Source organism: Mobula birostris, chromosome 15, assembly GCF_030028105.1.
Source record: "Mobula birostris isolate sMobBir1 chromosome 15, sMobBir1.hap1, whole genome shotgun sequence".
NCBI lineage: Eukaryota > Metazoa > Chordata > Chondrichthyes > Myliobatiformes > Myliobatidae > Mobula > Mobula birostris.
In genome coordinates, this window is record NC_092384.1 from 57,093,740 (window position 1) to 57,112,365 (window position 18,626).

The window sequence follows — 18,626 nt, forward strand, 5'->3', positions numbered from 1 at the left end:
ATAATTTTAATATTTTAAAAGTGAACAGGGGAATTGCTGAGGCATTCATGATTTTTGCTTACATGGAAACTAAAGACTTTTTTTCGTACTGTATATGTCACCCAGAGTCTCCGTGACTACAATAAATTAGGTAACTAGGAGAAAGAGTACACAAATTTCAGAAACAATTATGACCTCATAACAATGGGAATTTCAGTACTAGCCAGCAATGAAAAAAACTATATTATTTTTCAACCCATTTACTGTTCTGAAAAACATTCCGAAGTTACATCAATACACCTTTCAGCCCACTAATCCATACTGGCTGTCAACCACCCATTTACACTACTCCTATATTAATCCCACTTTTTTATTCTCCCCACTTTCCCAGATTCTTCCTACACACTGAGGCAATTTACAGAGGCCAGCTAACCCACTGACCCAGATGACCTTTGGACTGTGGAGCATCCAGACAAAACCCATGTGGTCACTGGGATCTTCACAAATATTTCATCTCCAAATTTTCTATTTTAATATTCTGTTTATAAATCATTTTTTCCTCACTCCTTATGGGTGGTGTGCGTGTGTATTTTTCCCTCAATCTCGAGACCTGCATCAGAGGCTGGCACAGTATCCTTGCTGTTCCTAGTAGTGCACTCTTCTGGACTGGGATCTCAGATGCTGTTCCCGGGATTTGTTGGAGCCACTCTCCCGGTCCAGGTGTCGCAGCTCCAAGTGTTCCTATCACCACAGGGATTACTCTGGCTTTAACCTTCCACATCCATTCTACCTGCTCTTTCAAGCCCTGGTATTTCTCCAGCTTCTCATATTCTTTCATTCTGATGCTTCTGTCATTTGGGATTGCCACATCTATTACTATTGCTTTCTTCTGTTCCTTGTGCAGTATTACTATGTCTGATTATCAGTCAGTATTTGGTATAAATATAATATACTAGAGGAACTCTGTGGTCAAGCAGCAGCTGTATGTGAGGACAGTGGGGAAGACATTGTTTGACATTTTAGATTTTGTCAATTCCCTTAGCACATGAGCAAAATTCTGGAGGAACTCAGCAGGTCATGGAGCATCTACGGAAAGGAATAAAGAGTCGATGTTTCAGGCTGATCACCTTCATCTGTTGGTTTTCTGCACAGGCTTGTCTGTTGTTGATGCTTCATCTATTTATGAGAAAATATTCAAAGTTAATCAGCTTTTTGTTGTATATGTGATGAAAGGTTCAAAGCTTGCTCTTTCAGTAGGTTATACACCTAGTTAAAACAGAAGCAAAGAAGTGAAACTTATATTTTAATAAAAGATGTTTTGTAATTGTGTTAAAATTGTGGTTATGAACACACCTTACTTTACCAATGCTACCATATTTGGTTAACTGAGCCACTTAAATAAAAGAATTTCTTACAAGAAAACATTCACTTAATTATGTTTACTTCCTTTTAGTGTAAAACATTCTGAAGCTGGGCAAATAATTAACTGAAAAGTTAAATCCCAAAAAGTATGCTGCAGACAATGGTTATAATGTAGTTCCTTATCTGTGCACAGATGACATAAGAATCACCATGGGAATATCATCTTCACTGAGGAATAGCCAATGCTCTTAATTGTATAATTCCCTTGGCAACCTGTGTGAATGGCTTCAAAGGCACACAATAGTTTTGAATTAAAAAAAACAAGAAAGCTAGCTGAGGTATTTGAATGTAATGAGATTAATATAATGTTAACAGGTGCAAAGAGAGGAATTCTCTTTAGATCAAACAGTTCACTGGAACAACCATTGTTTCCTGGGATTTCATAGATCTTGTTGGAAACTGGAGAGAAAATATGAGTCAGATGTAACACCTAAAATATTTTAATTATTATTACCTTTCACCTGTAATTAAGACATAGTAAAATTGTAACTGAGTTTGGGATTAATTAATGTCTCCGGGGAACTCATTTGTAGGTCTCCCATACAGCTGCAATTTGCAGCATTTTCCATCTGACTGCTAAGTTTGTATCATTAATTCCATATTGTTTTAGTTTGTCATTTTTTTCCTTATAAAATCCAGTAAAAGATGGGGTTATCACCATGTTATATCATCAAACATAAAGTACAATGAAAGTGCCTCTCTTTTCATTAGGTACTAGCAGTAGAATTCAGAAAAGCCAAAGGAAGTTTATCAAATCATATAATATTCTGATGTAGGATCTTTGACCTGAAATGTTAACTTTGTTTCCCTTCAGATTTACATTGTCTGTTCCTGGTCATCTCCAGTAATTTTGTTTCTGCCTCAGATTTCTAACACCTCTGCTGTATTTCACTAAATACAGCCTCACGTGTGCAGCGGTTAATGTAACACTGTTACACTGCCAGGTTCAATCCCGCCACTGTCCGTAACAGATTTGTACGTTCTCCCATGACTGTGAGGGTTTCCTCTGGGTACTCTGGTTTCCTCCCACATTGCCAAGACTTATGGGTTAGTAGGTTAATCGGTCACAATGATGTAACCAAAAATGTGACTGGGCAGTGGCGATTTGTTGGACCAGAAGAATCTGTTTGTGTGCTGTATCTCTAAATAATAAATAAATTGATAAGATGATTGTCTGTGTCCAATAGATTCTCCAGTCTCTGTGGTGCCTCCCAGTCACTGAAGACCACATTGTAGACACAGGGATCAGATGCTCCTTCTCTGGGTACATCAAGGTGTTGAGAATTCCCTGAATGAAAGGGACTCAATCAGTCCAAACACCCTCAGGAGTCACCCAATCTGGATTAATGAATGACTCCCCAGAAACACCAGGAACAGGTTTGTTGCTCCCACATTATTGCTTGGGTTTGTCTGCTGACAACTCTTAACTTCAGTTTCCTGTCCCTCTCTGGCCCTCTTCAAAATCTGAAATGTATCCAGAATTTGAGAAGCAATCTCTAAGGGTAGCAATGCAACATTTGGCACCAAAGGTTGGGATACTCTTTCCCAACTACAGATAATAAAAATGATAAAAGGCCTTTTTTTTTTGTTTTTTGCATACGTCATATCGTAAGTCTTTTGAATTCCTGCTTTCAAAGGCAAACAACAAAGTCGAAACAACCAGCATCCTTTATTGAAGGCAATAAACTTTCAACAGCAGTAGATGGTACAACAATGTTTCAATGGTCATATCATCTAGTTTTTAAATGCTCACTGATGTGTGTGTATATATATGTACTATAAACAAGGAAATACAAATCATCAAAAATGTAAAAATGTATATACATAAAATTACAGTTAACTATAAATATATGTCTTCTGATGGAACTGCAAGACCTTATGCTTGATAATATAACCTTCTTTATATTGTACCATCTAATTATCAGAAAGAAAACTATCCCAACAATAATCAGATAACATTATTCATTCTGTTGTGTTAAATACATAAGTTTTCTTAAACCAAAATCAATGTGTAGATATCCATTATCACATAAAAGCCACAGGTGATTACGTACTGCATGTATCAGAGTAACTTCTCTTTATAACACTAAAGACTCATACTGTATTAAGTGATAACTTTTAGTAAAATCAGAAAAAGCTGCAAATATTTAGTAGCTCAGGCAGTATCCAGAATCAGTATCAGCTCTTTCCAGAACCAGAAGTAGACCTATTCCTCCTTTTTCAGCTTAAAGGAAGCAGTGCAATTTCATCAGCGTTGATCACAAATGAATATTTAAATAATAAATGGGGATCTTATCTGAAGATTTTTACTAATGGCTTAGTGGACCCAGAGAGCAGTAGGGCAGGATTTGGGATGTATATGTCTCAACTTGGAGTTAAGATTGGTCACCAGGTTTCAAAAGGTGTTTCTGTCTTTGCAACAGAATTATCAGCAATCCTCTGGGCCTTATGGTGGATAAAAGACTCTTGACCACGTAGGGTTATCATCTGTTCGGATTCTGCTGCTGCCTTAGAGTCTATAAGAGGGAGTAAATCAAAAGCTTGTCCTGACATAGTTGTTGAGATTCTCTTAGTGTTGTTTAGAGTAGAGAAGATGGGCTGTGCAGTTAGATTTTCATGGATACCTGGGCATGCTGGGGTGGAGGGAAATGAAACTGTGGATGGCATTGCAAAGTCTTCCATACAGAGCAGGCAAGTAGAAATTAGAGTTCCCCTAGGCAGAGCAGAATTGAGAAGTAGGATATAAAAAGGTATAGAGAAGAAATGGCAGGAGGATTGGAAAAATGAATTAAATCGTCTGGGGTGATGTAATGTGTCCGGTGCTCCTAATGTGGCCTTCTATATATTGGCGAGACCTGACGCAGACTGGGAGATCGTTTCGCTGAACACCTACGCTCTGTCCGCCAGAGAAAGCAGGATCTCCCAGTGGCCACACATTTTAATTCCACGTCCCATTCCCATTCTGATATGTCTATCCACGGCCTCCTCTACTGTAAAGATGAAGCCACACTCAGGTTGGAGGAACAACACCTTATATTTTGTCTGGGTAGCCTCCAACCTGATGGCATGAACATCGACTTCTCTAACTTACGCTAATGCCCCGCCTCCCCCTCGTACCCCATCCGTTACTTATGTACACACATTCTTTCTCTCTCTCCTTTTTCTCCCTCTGTCCCTCTGACTATACCCCTTGCCCATCCTCTGGGTTTTACCCCCCCCCCACTTTTCTTTCTCTCTAGGCCTCCTGTCCCATGATCCTCTCGTATCCCCTTTTGCCTATCACCTGTCCAGCTCTTGGCTCCATCCCTCCCCCTCCTGTCTTCTCCTATCATTTTGGATCTCCCCTCCCCCTCCCACTTTCAAATCTCTTACTAGCTCTTCTTTCAGTTAGTCCTGACGAAGGGTCTCGGCCCGAAATGTCGACTGTACCTCTTCCTAGAGATGCTGCCTGGCCTGCTGCATTCACCAGCAACTTTGATGTGTGTTGCTTGAATTTCCAGCATCTGCAGATTTCCTCGTGTAAGGGGCAGGCATTATTTTTCCAGTCACCCACCAGTTAAAAAAGTCTCAGACTGTTACCTTTTAAGTCGTAGAGATATGGTGAAATTTACAAGACTTAGGTTGGGGCATTGTGGGCTAAACTATTATTTAAAGATAATAGGAAAACATATTACTGGATTATGTGAATGTGGTAGTCCAGAGACAGTCCAGCATGATTTGCTGAGCTGTAATTGATACAAAATTGAAAGAAGCATGTTGTTCAAGAGGCTATCTGGCTTAAATTTATTCTGGATTTCTATTAAATCTTTGTTTGGCCATCAAGAGAATCAACATCTGATTGAAGAGTCTATCATTCAGTTTATACGTGAGACTAGGTTGTATTCAAGAATTTGAGTTCCTTGAAGTTCTATAATTAACATACATCCTGTGGAGGGCTGTAATATGCATAGATGTGTCTAAACAGATGGAAATAGAAGAAGAAGAATATACCACAGACTTCAAAATATCCACTCATTCATTGATGACTTCAGTGGATCATTTACATCTGATCTCACAACAGATAGTTTCCTTAATATAACAGTATCTATATGTATAAATAATTATCAATATATTGTATCACATATTCTAAATACCATTTCTTAACATTAAGGAAAGTTGGTTAATAGCTCTTATGCATTACAGTGGTTAAAATAATGCAAGTTATTTTGTGAACTATGGGGTACAATGAACTCAATCACATCCATCTTTACCTTTGATCACTCTCTCTCTTTTTTTTCTTCTGTTTTCACAATATTCCCACATCCTGACATTTGCTCTGATTCTCCATCGATACCAGACCTTTCCTCTTTGCTGCTGTCCCATATAAAGCCTCAAAATCATTCCCTCTAACTTTCCATTTCTGAATTGAGCCCAAGGCTATCAGTTCTTCCAATCCATCTTGGTGCACTACGCTGTGCTGGACTCTCATCATTAAATCCATACCCACTAAAGATCTTACCTTAATAAGATTGTCTGAGCTTTTGAACTGGCTCCACATGGCAATGCATTTCCCTCTGAAAGCATCCAATTTAATCAATGCTTCATTCAGGGCAATGAACAGTTCTGTAAACAACCAAGACATGGAGCTCTTCCCATGCCATTTTATCTTCTACAGCACTGTTGAGCGTAATGGAATCAATTAATATCACCTCACCACACTGCCCTTTGCAAGCCTTCTGCCTTTTGTCTCTTCAGTGGATTCTTGTGGTGGTACAGTTGTCCTGAATCTCCTGGAAACAAACTACCCAAAACAGATTACTGAATTCCTTCAGGCTGTTTGCTATGAAGGGTTGCGAAAAGTCTCATCACTCTATAAGCCCTAAATCACCGCCCAGATGCTGCCTTGGACTTACTGTATATTATACAGAATAGACTGTGTTTCACTCTGCACTCTTCTCTGGCTGCTAGTTTCTTCACTCCTTATGGGTTTGTTCCTCAATCATGGTGATCTCCACAGATGTTTCTGTGGTACCTTCTGCTCGGGTACCACTAAATAAAATATTTGCTTTACTCTCAACAAAACAGGCATGTGCCCGTACCTCCCTGCTAGACATGCCGTATTACAAACCTCTGACTTTCAGTGAATCACTTGATATTCTGCTTATACCACAGATTGAACATTCTTTATTGTTAATACCCATTCCCATCACAAATCTCTTGTGAGGCGCTCGGTAGAGGATGGCGCTCGGGAGGCTGTATCGGAGAGGCTGGTCGGAAGCTCGGAGTTTTTGGATGGATGGACTCAAGGTCGGCTGGGGTCAGCTGCTTCCAAGGTATCGGTAAGGTGACGGTGCCTGGAGGTTTATGGCAGGGAGTTTCTCCCTTTTGCTGCCTGCTATCAGGGACTTGGGAGTCGATCGACTCGGGACTTTGAGACTTTTTTTTTACTGTGCCTATGGTCTGTTCTTTATCAAATTATGGTACTGCTTTGCACTGCTGTAACTATATGTTATAATTATGTGGTTCTGTCAGTGTTAGTCTTTGGTCTGTCCTGTTTTCTGTGATATCACTCTGGAGAAGCATTGTATCATTTCTTAATGCATGTATGCATTTCTAAATGACAATAAAAGAGGACTGAGTGGTCTCATAATCTTAATAAATAATTCACATTTACAATGGCCCCTTCCTTTATATTGCTCTGATGTTTCACCACTTCCAGCAGACAACCTTTCCATGCACCTGTTGAACTGCAGGCTTGCCTCCCACTCAGAAAACTCTTGCAATTTCCTTCCTCGTTCTTCCACCAGTCCGAGCTTCACACTCCTCTTCAGTTCATCAAATTCCAACTGATGACGATGGTGGTGCCTTTGCTGCTTGGAGTGTGTACCTCACCCTTGTGGAGAGAGCTCTACGTGTTCGCTGCATTTTATTCCAAGGTTATGCTGTGCTTTGTTCTTTCTGTCTGTTGCCTGACAGCCACTGATCTCTCATTTTTCCTGACTAAACGGTTCGAGCTGCGACCAGTTGTGACGGTGAATGCTGGCAGTGATTGACCCAAGTGTGGAGAAACGGCAGATTTCATGCCAAGATAGAAACAAAAGGTTATACTGTGCATAGGAATATAAACAGAATGGCAGTGGCATGAGTGAGTGACACTGTGATTCAAATCATACAAGGACCCCGTGATGAGCACTATACAGGGGTCCGCATTCAATAATCATAGAATGTGGAACAACCCCTGCCAGTCACAATTAACTTGACAAGATTAAACAGAAAATAATGACAACAATGATTAAATACAGGTGCTCAAGAAACCTAAAAGCCAGTGCTTTTTGGTGAGCAGCAGGGGCCTGCAGTGCTTATGAAAGTATCTCCCTCCCTAAGGCTGGCACCTTACGGCCATGGGAGCACAGGGGAGCTCGAGAAATGGCTGGAAGACCTGGAACAGACCAGATGCTTTCAGGACAGGACTGAAAAACCCGGAGCATACCCTGAACTCTTGAGACACGGTTGGAAAACTCGGAACAAACCTGATGGTTCTAGATACAGGGCTGGAAGGTTCGAAAAAGTACATGTAATTTGGGAACATTGCATATATAACCCATAACTTTGCATATAACTCAGAAACAATGAATACCACAGGAGACTCATGCCGCAGGAACCTTGTTGACCCAGAGAACCTTGGAAAAGCTCAGGACATGACACTTGGGATGTGAGCTGAATGTAGAAGGCACCCTCACCTCCAACCAACTGATGTCCAAGCCACTGTAGTCCCTCCACTGGGTCCATTGATCACAGGGTCCTTCTGTCACGGTGATTGAACTCCCATATTGAGATGGAAACAAGAGGTTATACATCAGAATATAAGCAGAACATCGGTGCTATGAGTGAGCGACACTGTGATACAAATCATACTGAACACAAGGACTCTGCGATGAGTATGGTTTTGCATTAACTAATCATAGAATGTGGGCACTTGGCCAAGTGGTTAAGGCATTGGACTAGCGACCTGAAGGTCGTGAGTTCGAGCCCCAGCTGAGGGAACATGATGTGTCCTTGAGCAAGGCACTTAATCACACATTGCTCTGTATAACACCGGTGCCAAGCTGTATGGGTCCTAATGCCCTTCCCTTGGACAACATTGGTGTCGTGGAGAGGGGAGACTTGCAGCATGGGCAACTGCTGGTCTTCCATACAACCTTGCCCAGGCCTGTGCCCTGGAGAGTGAAGGCTTTCCAGGTGCAGATCCATGGTCTCGCAAGACTAATGGATGCTTAAAATCATAGAATGCAGAAAACCTCGTGCCAGTCACGATTAACTCAACAAGATTAATCAGAAGGCACAAGAGCTTAATGACTCCAGTTAAGACAATTAGTAAATACAGGTTCTCGAGAAACCGAGAAGCCCAACACTACAGCTAGCCACAGAGGCCCACAGGGCTCATGACACCATTGACTCTGCTCTGCTAAGTGCCAGCTGTCAGGAAGAAGTGCCAATTGCTCAAATAGGCTTGAGAGGGTTGGGCACATTTGAACCTCTCACCCCATCTCTTCTCCTTTTCTGCCCATCGCCTCCCTCTGGATCCCTTCCTCCTTCCCTTTCTTCCATGGTCCACTGTCCTCTGCTATTAGATTCCTTCCTCTTTAGCCCTTTACCTCTTCTACCTTTGCCCCACTCTCCCACACACCCACCCTCATACTCACCTGGTCACACCTCTCTCTTGACAGCTTGTACTCCTTCCCCTCCCTCTACCTTTTTAACCTGGTTTCTGCCCCCTCCCCCCCCACTTCCTTTCCAGTCCTAATGAAGGCCCTAGACTTCAAATGTCCACTGTTTATTCCCCTCCTGACTTACTGAGTCTGGCCAGCATCTTGCGTGCACTGCTGAAGATATCAAGCATCATGCAGAATCTCTTGTGTTTATGATGTAGCACGTTTGAGCAGTCTGTTTGGGCATGGCCCGTACACCCTGAAGCACGAGTTTCTCTGTGAATTGTTCACTGCTCAACACTGTGTTCCCCTGAACCACGTAGCTCCTCAGTTTGACTGACTCAGTTCAATACATGCTCAAAATCTCTGGTGCATATTCCAAATCCATAACTGACCCAAAGAACAATTAAGAAGGAAATGAGGAGAGCTAAAAGAAGATATGAGGTTGGTCTAGCAGACAAGATGAAGGAGAACCCCAAAGGTATCTACAGATATATTAAGAGCAAAAGGCTAGCAAAATTAGTCTGCTGGGAGATCAGAATGATAATCTGTGCATGGATCTAAAAGAGATGGAAGAGACCTTAAAAGGATTTTTTGCATCTGTATTTATTTGGGAGACGGACAGAGAATCTATAGACGTGAGGTGGTGCAGCAGTGGGGTCATGGCCCCCATACAGATAAAAGGGGAGGAGGTATTTGCTTTCTTAGGGCAAATTAGGGTGAAAAATCTCCAGGGCTTGACAATGTGTTCCCTTGGACCCTGTGGAAGGCAAATACAGAAATTACAGGGGGCCTAGCTGAGATATTTACAACATCCTTTGCTGTAGGTGAGGTGCTGGAGGATTTGAGGATAGCCAGGAAAAAGCCAGGAAATTATAGACTGGTGAGCCTAATGTCAGGAGTGGAGAAATTATTAGAAGGTATTCCAAGGGACTGGATGTGTAAGTATTTGGATAGACAGGGACTGATTAGGGATAGTCAGCATGGCTTTGTGCATGGTAGGTCATGACTAACCAACCTCATACAGTTTTTCAACGAAGTTACATAGAAACATAGAAAATAGGTGCAGGAGTAGGCCATTCAGCCCTTCAAGCCTGCACGGCCATTCAGTATGATCATGGCTGATCATCCAACTCAGAACCCTGTACCTGCCTTCTCTCCATACCCCCTGATCCCTTTAGCCACAAGGGCCATATCTAACTTCCTCTTAAATATAGCCAATGAACTGGCCTCAATTGTTTCCTGTGGCAGAGAATTCCACAGATTCACCAGTCTCTGTGTGAAGAAGTTTTTCCTAATCTCGGTCCTAAAAAGCTTCCCCTTTATCCTCAAACTGTTACCATAAAAGATGAAGAAGGCAATACGGTAGATGTTATCTATACGGATTTTAGCAAGGAATTTGACAAGGTCTTGCACTGGAGTTTGGTCAGGAAGGTTCAGTTGCTCAGCATTCAAGACAAGGTAATAAATTGGATTAGACATTGGCTTTGTGGGAGAAGCCAGAGAGTAGTGGTAGATGGTTGCTTCTCTGACTGGAGGCCTGTGACTAGTGGTGTGCTCCAAGGACTGGTGCTGGGTCCGTTATTGTTTGTCACATATATCAAAGATCTGGATGATAATGTGGTTAACTAGATCAGCAAATTTATGGATGACACCAAAATTGGGGGAGGGGGGTGTAGTGGACAGAGAGGAAGACTCAAAGCCTGCAGTGGGATCTATGGACCAGCTGGTGAAAAGGGCTGAGGAATGGCAGATGGAATTTAGTGCAGACAGGTGTGAAGTGTTGCAGTTTGGGAGGACCAACCCAAGAAAATCTTACACAGTTAGCAGCAGAACAGAAGGATCTGGGAATATAGATCAATCATTCCTTGAAAGTGATGTTACAGGAAGAAAGTTGTTGACACATTGGCCTTCATAAATCAATGGATTGATTACAGGAGTTGGGATATGATGTTGAAATTATATAAGCCATTCGTGAAGCCTAATTCAGAGTATTTTGTCCAGTTTTGATTCCTACCTACAGGAAAGATGTGAAAAAGATTGAAAGATTGCAGAGAACACTTACAAGGATGTTGCTGGGACTTGAGTACCTGAGTTATAGGAAATGGTTGAATAGGTTAGGACTATATTCCCTAGAAGGTAGAAAATTGAGGGGAGAATTGATAGAGGTATATAAAATTGTAAGGGGGTAAATGCAAGCAGACATTTTCCTCTGAGGTTGGATGAGATTACAATTAGAGGTCATGGGTTGAGGATGAAAGGTGAAATGTTTATGGGGAACAGGAGGGGGGTATTCTTCACTCAGAGGGTGGTGAGAGTGTGGAATGAGCTGCCAGTGCAAGTGATGGGTGTAGGATCAATTTCAACATTTAAGAGAAATTTGGATAGGTACATGAATGGTGTCATATGGAGGGCTATGGTCCAGGTGCAAGCCGATGGGTTTAGGTAGATTAATGGTTTAGTACAGACTAGAAGGGCTGAAGGGCCTGTTTCTGTGCTGTAGTGATCTATGACTCTATGATTAACTACATTTGTTTCCACTGGGGACCTAACAGTTAACTTCCTGCATAACCTCTTGGAGATGGTTCAAAGGAAGTTCACAAAAATTATTCCAGGATTTAAAGGCTTATATTATGAGGAGAATTCTTCTGAAATTCAGAAGAATGGTGGTGACCTCATTGAAATCAATCAAATATTGAAAGTCCTCAACAGCGTCTATGCAGAGAAACTGTTTCCTGCGGTGAAGGAGTCTAAGACCAGAAGACACAGCCTCAAAATAGAGGGATGTCCTTTCAGAATGCAAAAAAGGAGGAATTTCTTTAGCCAGAGATTGTTGAATCTTTGGAATTCTTTAGCAAATGTGGCTGTGGGAGGCTAAGTCACTGGTATACTTAAAGCAGAGGTTGATAAGTTCTTGATTAGTCAGGGCATGAGTGAATATGGGGAGAAGGCAGGAGATTGGGGCTGAGAGGGAATATGGATCAGCTAAGTAGCTTAATTCTGCTCCAAAATCTTTTGGTCTTATAACACAGAGAGCCTCCATGTGTACGTGCTCAATACCATTTGTTCTTTCTCTCTATGGAAAATGACTGAGGTATTTCCAACGCACTCTTGACTGACAAAGGACCAGCTTGCGACATAATCAATGAGCCAGTAAAACTGTCTCCCCAATCAGTAAGGTGCCCTTAAAAGTATTTTCGTTATTATTCTCCTCAGGTGTGCAGAATGCACTGATTAACATTTGTTACTCCTCATTATCCAATTTTTCTGTGCACATGTTACCCTAGAGAACTGGTTCACCCCTTCATCCCCTTGTGTCTAAGGCACATAGGTTATTTTCTTTAGCAACTGGCGTACAATATAGCCTCTCCCATGACAATAAGGAGACCTTGAGCAAGCAGATGTAACCCTGGTGATTTATTGGTTTTTCGTTGAATGAACTTATAGCATGCATTAGCTTTATGGGATGATTCAATCCCTTGATGACTATATGAAAAATGAAGAATACTCTTAAGAGGGAAATCAGAAGAGCAAAGAGGGAGTATGGCATGGATCTGGCAGGTAAGGTTAATGAATATCCCAAGAGGTTTTATCGCTATGTTAAGAATAAAGGGTGGCTAGGGAGAGAGTAGGCCCCCTTAGAAATCAGCAGGGCCTCCTATGTCTCAAGCTGTGTGAGACTGGTGGGATTTTTAATTAATATTTTTCCTCTGTATGTACTGAAGAGAAAACCATGGTTCCTCAAGAGATAAGGGAAGCAAGTGGAGATGATTTGGAGAAAATTTGTATTACCAGGGAGGAGTTATTTGCAGCCTTACAGAACATTATGGGGGATAAATCCCCAGGGCAGCCTCAGACCTCGTGGGAGACTAGAGAAGAAATTGTGGAGGCTCTTGTGGATATATTGACTTGTTGTTAGCTAATGGTGAGGTTCAGAAAGATTGGAAGGTGGCTAATATAATTTTGTTGTTTAAGAAGGATAGCTAGAGCATGTCAGGGAACAACAGGTTGGATAGCCTGACATCAGTTACTGGAGGAATTTTTTGAGAGACATGATCTACCAGCACTTAGGTAGACAATGTCTGATTAGGAGGGGTCTGCATGCCTTTATTTATAGAAAGTCATGCTTAATGAATTTTTTTTGAGGTTTATGAAGAGGCAACCAAAAGGATAGATAAGGGTAGAGCAGTGGATTTTGTCCATTTGGACGTTAGCAACACCTTTGACAACATCCTACATGGTAGACTAGTCTGGAAGGTTAAGTCCCATGGGAGAGCTGGCTAGTGGATTAAAATCTGGCTCAGAGTTAGGAAGCAGAGGATGGTGATTGAAGGTTGTGTCTTGGAATTGAGGCTGATGGCCAATGATGTGGTGCCGGGGTCAGTTTCAGGACACTTCTCGTTCGTTGTTTATATAAACCAGGGTCCCCCAACCTTTTTTGCACCATGGACCGGTTTATAATTGACAATATTCTTGCAGACCGACCGACCGGCGGTGGGGGGGGGGGGGGGGGGGGGGTAGGGTTGCCAATGGACAAGAGTAGCAGTCAAATATGTTGAGTTTACCCCAAGAAAGACTACCATGACCATGAAACCTTGCGCGGGCACCAGTGCACATGCGTGTACGTGCCGATTTTTTTCCACAAATTGTTTTTGGCGATTCTGTTCAGGGGGGCGTTAATCACAACTGGAATATAGATGATAAGTGGCTAATACACTCAATTTTGTTTCTAAAAGGGTTTATCTAACAAATTTAATATTAAACACACGGCGCATATTTTCCTTGCATGAATATAGTGATAAGTCAATTATAAGTCACTTATAAGTCAATAGCATCATACCATTTTAAGTAACGTTTGGATATTAAACAAACAGCACATATTTTCCCCATATGAACATATAAAATCATTGCAACACACCAATATCGCTGAATCAGTGCGAGCCCTGGACTTGTTTCCCTGCAACGAGATGGTGCCATCGAGGGGTGATGGGAGACAGCGATACTCGAAGGGGGTTCCTTATGTCCAGTCTATTCTGCAATTTAGTTTTCGTTGCATTCATTGCAGAGATATGTTGGAAATGGAAGCAACGTTTTCAGTGCTTTCGTGGCTTTCTCAGGATATTCAGCCTTGACTTTGATCCAGAATGCCGGCAGAGATGTTATGTCAAACATACTTTTCAGCCCGCCGTCATTTGCAAGCTTGAGGAGTTGATCTTCTTCCCGCGCTGACATGGATGACGCGCAGGTCATGACCTCGTGTGCGTTCAAGCTCAACAGTGGCCGTGACAGGGAATGAAGAAAGATACAGCTGACTCATATCACCAAATCATATTGTTTCCTCGCGGCCCAGTGGTTGGGGACCACTGGTATAAACTATTTGAATTCAAATGCATAAAGCTTGATCAGCAAGTTTGTGGATGACACAAAATTAGGAAGTGTTGTTAACAGTGAAAAAGGTTAACATAGATTACAGGCGAAACTTCTCAGTTACTGAAGTGAGCAGGGAAATGACAAATATCAATACAGATAAATATGAAGTTATAATTTTGCAGTCATCTTGACTTTGTTCTAGTCTCTAGTAGGTTTTTCAGCACGGATTGATACTTAGTAACCAAATTAATCCTTCTTTTATTTTCTTGAACTGTTTACCAATGGAAACCAAAGGATATTAGATGACATATCAGACAATCTGTGAAGGCACAACAAATTTTTAACAGAAGTATATTAAAATCCATGCAGCCTGTTGAGAAAAAAGAGAAGGCCCACAAAATAATACAAAATTTAATAAAAATAAGTCAATCACAAACACAAAATAAAAACTGACCTCTTGTATCTGCAGATGTTTTCCCTTCTGGTTGACTTTATTCTCTTTATCCTCTTTTTATCAGAGCCACTTTTATTTCCTTCACCATTTTAACCGTTGGTCTTTAATCTTTTAATGACTTTCCCTTGCTTGTTTGAGGTTCTCCCTCACTTTAAAAGAAATGACATCAAGCAATAGGAATCATCCCACAAGTTCAGCTACTACTGCCAAATTTACACACAGTGGAGGGGTTGAAAATCCAGCACCTAACCCCTACCTCACTCTCCCCATGATCACAATTGTAGACTACATTTCACTGAACCAATAGAACATTTCTAATGAACCAGAGTCTCAGGATAGTGGCCACAAGAAAATATAAATTTATATTTTAGAATTCTTGATGATGATTGGACTGACAGAATAATGCACATCACTGCTTTTGCAACACCATGTGTAAGCTGTTTACAAACGCTGTTTTTTTTAAAAGAGCTGCCAAATCTATAGCTTTATACATATTTCTTCAGAGAATTTTGGCAGCTGCTTTCCAGAATCCTGTCTACAAAGGCGAGTTAGTTGGCTGACTGCTGAGAGCTTTGACTCAGGAGACTGGAAAGAATAAAACAATTCTAATGTGTAAAGCCACATCATCATGCTTAAGAATCTCCAAAGCAAACCACTGAGAACTTAAATTATAACAAATTACATTCTTCTATTATCTCAAGGCATTTCACAGATAAAACATGGAGATATGCCAAGATTTAGTGAGAGAATAAAGGAGAGTCCAAACAGTAAACATGAGAAAGTCTGCATCTGCTAGAAATACAAAGCAACACACAAAAAAATTGCTGGAGAAGTCAGCAGGTTAGGCAGCATCTATGGAAGTGAATAAACATTCGACAGTTCGGCCCGAGATCCTTCTTTAGGACTGGAAAGGAAAGGGAAAGTGGCAGAATAAAATGGTGGGAGAGGGGAAGGTGGATGGCTAGAAGGTGAAGGCCAAGCCAGGTGGGTAGGAAAGATGAAGGGCTGGAGAGGAAGGAATCTGATAGGAGAGGAGAGTGAACCATAGAAGAAAGGGAAGGAGAATGGGACACAGGGGAAAGTGGTGGCCAGGTGAGAAGAGGTAAGAGTGGGGAATAGAAGACAAGGGGAGGGGGAGGGAAGCATGTTTTACCAGCAGGAGAAATCAATATTCATGCCATCTAGTTGGAGACGACCCAGACAGAATATAAAGTGATGCTCCTCTGTCCTGAGGTGGCCTCATCTTGGCATAAGGGGAGGCCACGGACCAACATGTCGGAATGGGAATGAGAATCAGAATTAAAACATTTGGCCACTGGTAAGTTCCACTTTTGGCAGGTGGAATGCAGGTGCTCGGTGAAGCAGCCCCCCAATTTACGACAGGTCTCACCAATGTAGAGGAGGCTGCATCAGGAGCACTGGACACAATAGACAACCCCAGAAGATTCGCAGGTGAAATGTTGCCTCACCTCGAAGGACTGTTTGGGTTTTCTATATGGAGGTGTGGGAGGAGGTGAATGGGCAGGTGTGGCACTTAGGCTGCTTGTAGGGATAAGAACCAGGAGGGAGATTAGTGGGGAGGGACAAATGGACAAGGGAATCACGGCGGAAGCAATTCCTGCAGAAAGTGGAGAGAGGGTTGAGGTAAAGATATGTTTGGTGGTAGGATCCCTTTGGAAATGGCGGAAGTTGCAGAGGATGATGTGTTGGATGCAGAGGCTTATGAGGTGGTAGGTAAGGACAAGAGGAACTCTATCACTGTTAAGGCAGCGGGAAGATGGGGTGAGTGCAGATATTTGGGAAATGGAGGAGATGTGGGTGAGGGCAGCATCAATGGAGGAGGAAATCCCTGTTTTCCGAAGAAGGTTGACATGTCTGATATCCTGGAATGGAAAGCCACATCCTGGGAACAAATGAGGTGGAGATGAAGGATCTGAGAAAAGAGAATGGCATTTTTATAGGAGATAAGGGGTGGGAAGAGGTATAGTCAAGATAACCATGGGAACAAGTAGGTTTGTAAAAGATGTTGGTCAACTGTCTGTCTCCAGAGTTGGAGACAGAGAGATCAAGAAAGGGGAGAGAGGTGTCAGAAATGGACCAATGAATTTAAGGGCAGGGTAGAAGTTAGAAGCAAAGTTGATGAAACTGACAAGCTTAGCATAGGTGCATGAAGCAGCAGCATTGCAGTGGAGGAAAAGGTGTGGAGCATTACCCAGGGAAGGCATGGAACATGGACTGTTCTACGTAGCCAATGAAGAGGCAGGCATAACTGAGGCCCATGTTACCCCTTGAGACTGGAAAAAGTGGGAGGTGCCAAAGGAAAAATTGTTGAGGTTGAGGACCGGTTCTACCAGACAGGGGTGGTGGTGGAGAGGAATTGGATGGTTATTTTATTGTGAAAGAAGTGGAGAGCTTTAAGGGGGATAGAATTGTACAGGGACTGAAGATCCATGGTGAAATTAAGGCAGTCAGGGTTGGGTAATTGAAAGATACTGAGGAGATCAAAAGCATGAGAAGTGTCACAGATGTAGGTGTGAACCAGCGGGGATAGAATGGAGTCAAGGTATGAGTCCCAATAATTATGCTTTGCAAAGAGAGAATGTGAAGCAGAAGACTTTAAGAATAGGATTGCATAGCTGGAGTACAGGGAGCACAAACAGACTTGCAGAAGAGGCTTGAAGCTTTGCTCGGATAGGATACTCAATTTACAACTCAATCCTGGGAATTTCATGATTGCAGTCAATGGGTCAGAGACAGGGGATTTAGCTGAAGAAATAAAACAACAGCTTCAATCTTCCTGCTTTTCGATTAGGCAGCATAATTAATCATTACTGAATGTCAAATTGACCAGCAGCACCACTGTAACTCTGGCATTGACTGATTCAATACGAGATTGAACCGGAGAGTGGGCACTGGCATATTTTGGCAAAAGGCATACAAAAAGGAACGTAGAAACAAAGATATTTTTGTATTTGGACATTCAAACTTTCACATGATCACATAGTTTTGAATTGAAATCTTACATCAACAATATTCATGGACCATGCCATCCTAAAGATCTGGTTATGCATTGCTTTTCTACACTAGTTTTAATCTTTAAAAAAATTGCCAGAGTCTATCTATCTATATATATATAGATAGAAAGAAAAGCAGTGTTATGAATTTATACAGATGCAGTATGGTGGAATGTTCCCACCTCTCCATTAATGACACAGAGAATAAACAATTTAAATCTGAAATACTGGCTCAATGTAACTGCCAGATGCAAAAGAGTACAATCTGTACAAACTCAAAAGTACTTTATGTAAGATACATTGAGCTGCTGTTTAAATACGAGTCTTGTTATTCTCTCTTTTTGTTCTTTTAAACAAATACCACCAAGGGAGCTCAGAGATAAAACCCTCTGTAAATTCTTACCAAAGACGCGATCACTGTCCTGTGGTAAGTACCATTCAATAAAAGATAATATAAAATATTTGAATGGCAAAGTGTCATAAAAATCTACTGAAGAATTAATACTCCATATGGAGGTCAAAAAGCATGAATGTGCATGAAAGTACCTCAGTGTACAAGTTTATTGAGATATTACAAAAAAGTCTTTTAGAATAAATTGAAATGTAGTTGCTGATGGGGGTGGGGGTATGGATTTTCATCAATTACATTGATTCCTGCTGGTTAGCTTGCTTAGTCACTATATTTTCCTTGTTTACGTA

The 18,626-nt window shown here is 41.6% G+C and overlaps 2 long non-coding RNA genes across 3 annotated transcripts in view; one reads left to right on the forward strand and one right to left on the reverse strand.

Annotated features, from left to right (window-relative positions):
• LOC140210309 (uncharacterized) overlaps window positions 1-18,626 on the reverse strand; it is a 19,455-nt gene continuing 829 nt past the window's right edge. The window contains exons 3-6 of one of the 2 annotated variants that reach the window (XR_011889205.1): window positions 14,914-15,062; window positions 14,008-14,778; window positions 8,121-8,202; window positions 1-1,155 (exon numbers count right to left, since the gene is read on the reverse strand). This is a non-coding gene — a long non-coding RNA (uncharacterized lncRNA). Of the gene's footprint in view, window positions 1,156-5,572; window positions 7,420-8,120; window positions 8,203-14,007; window positions 14,779-14,913; window positions 15,063-18,626 lie in introns of those variants that run through there. The other variant, XR_011889206.1, reaches the window with a different exon arrangement.
• The window catches only part of LOC140210310 (uncharacterized), a 23,232-nt gene continuing 22,863 nt past the window's right edge, over window positions 18,258-18,626 (forward strand). The window contains exon 1 of the long non-coding RNA XR_011889207.1: window positions 18,258-18,354. This is a non-coding gene — a long non-coding RNA (uncharacterized lncRNA). The remainder of the gene's footprint in view (window positions 18,355-18,626) is intronic.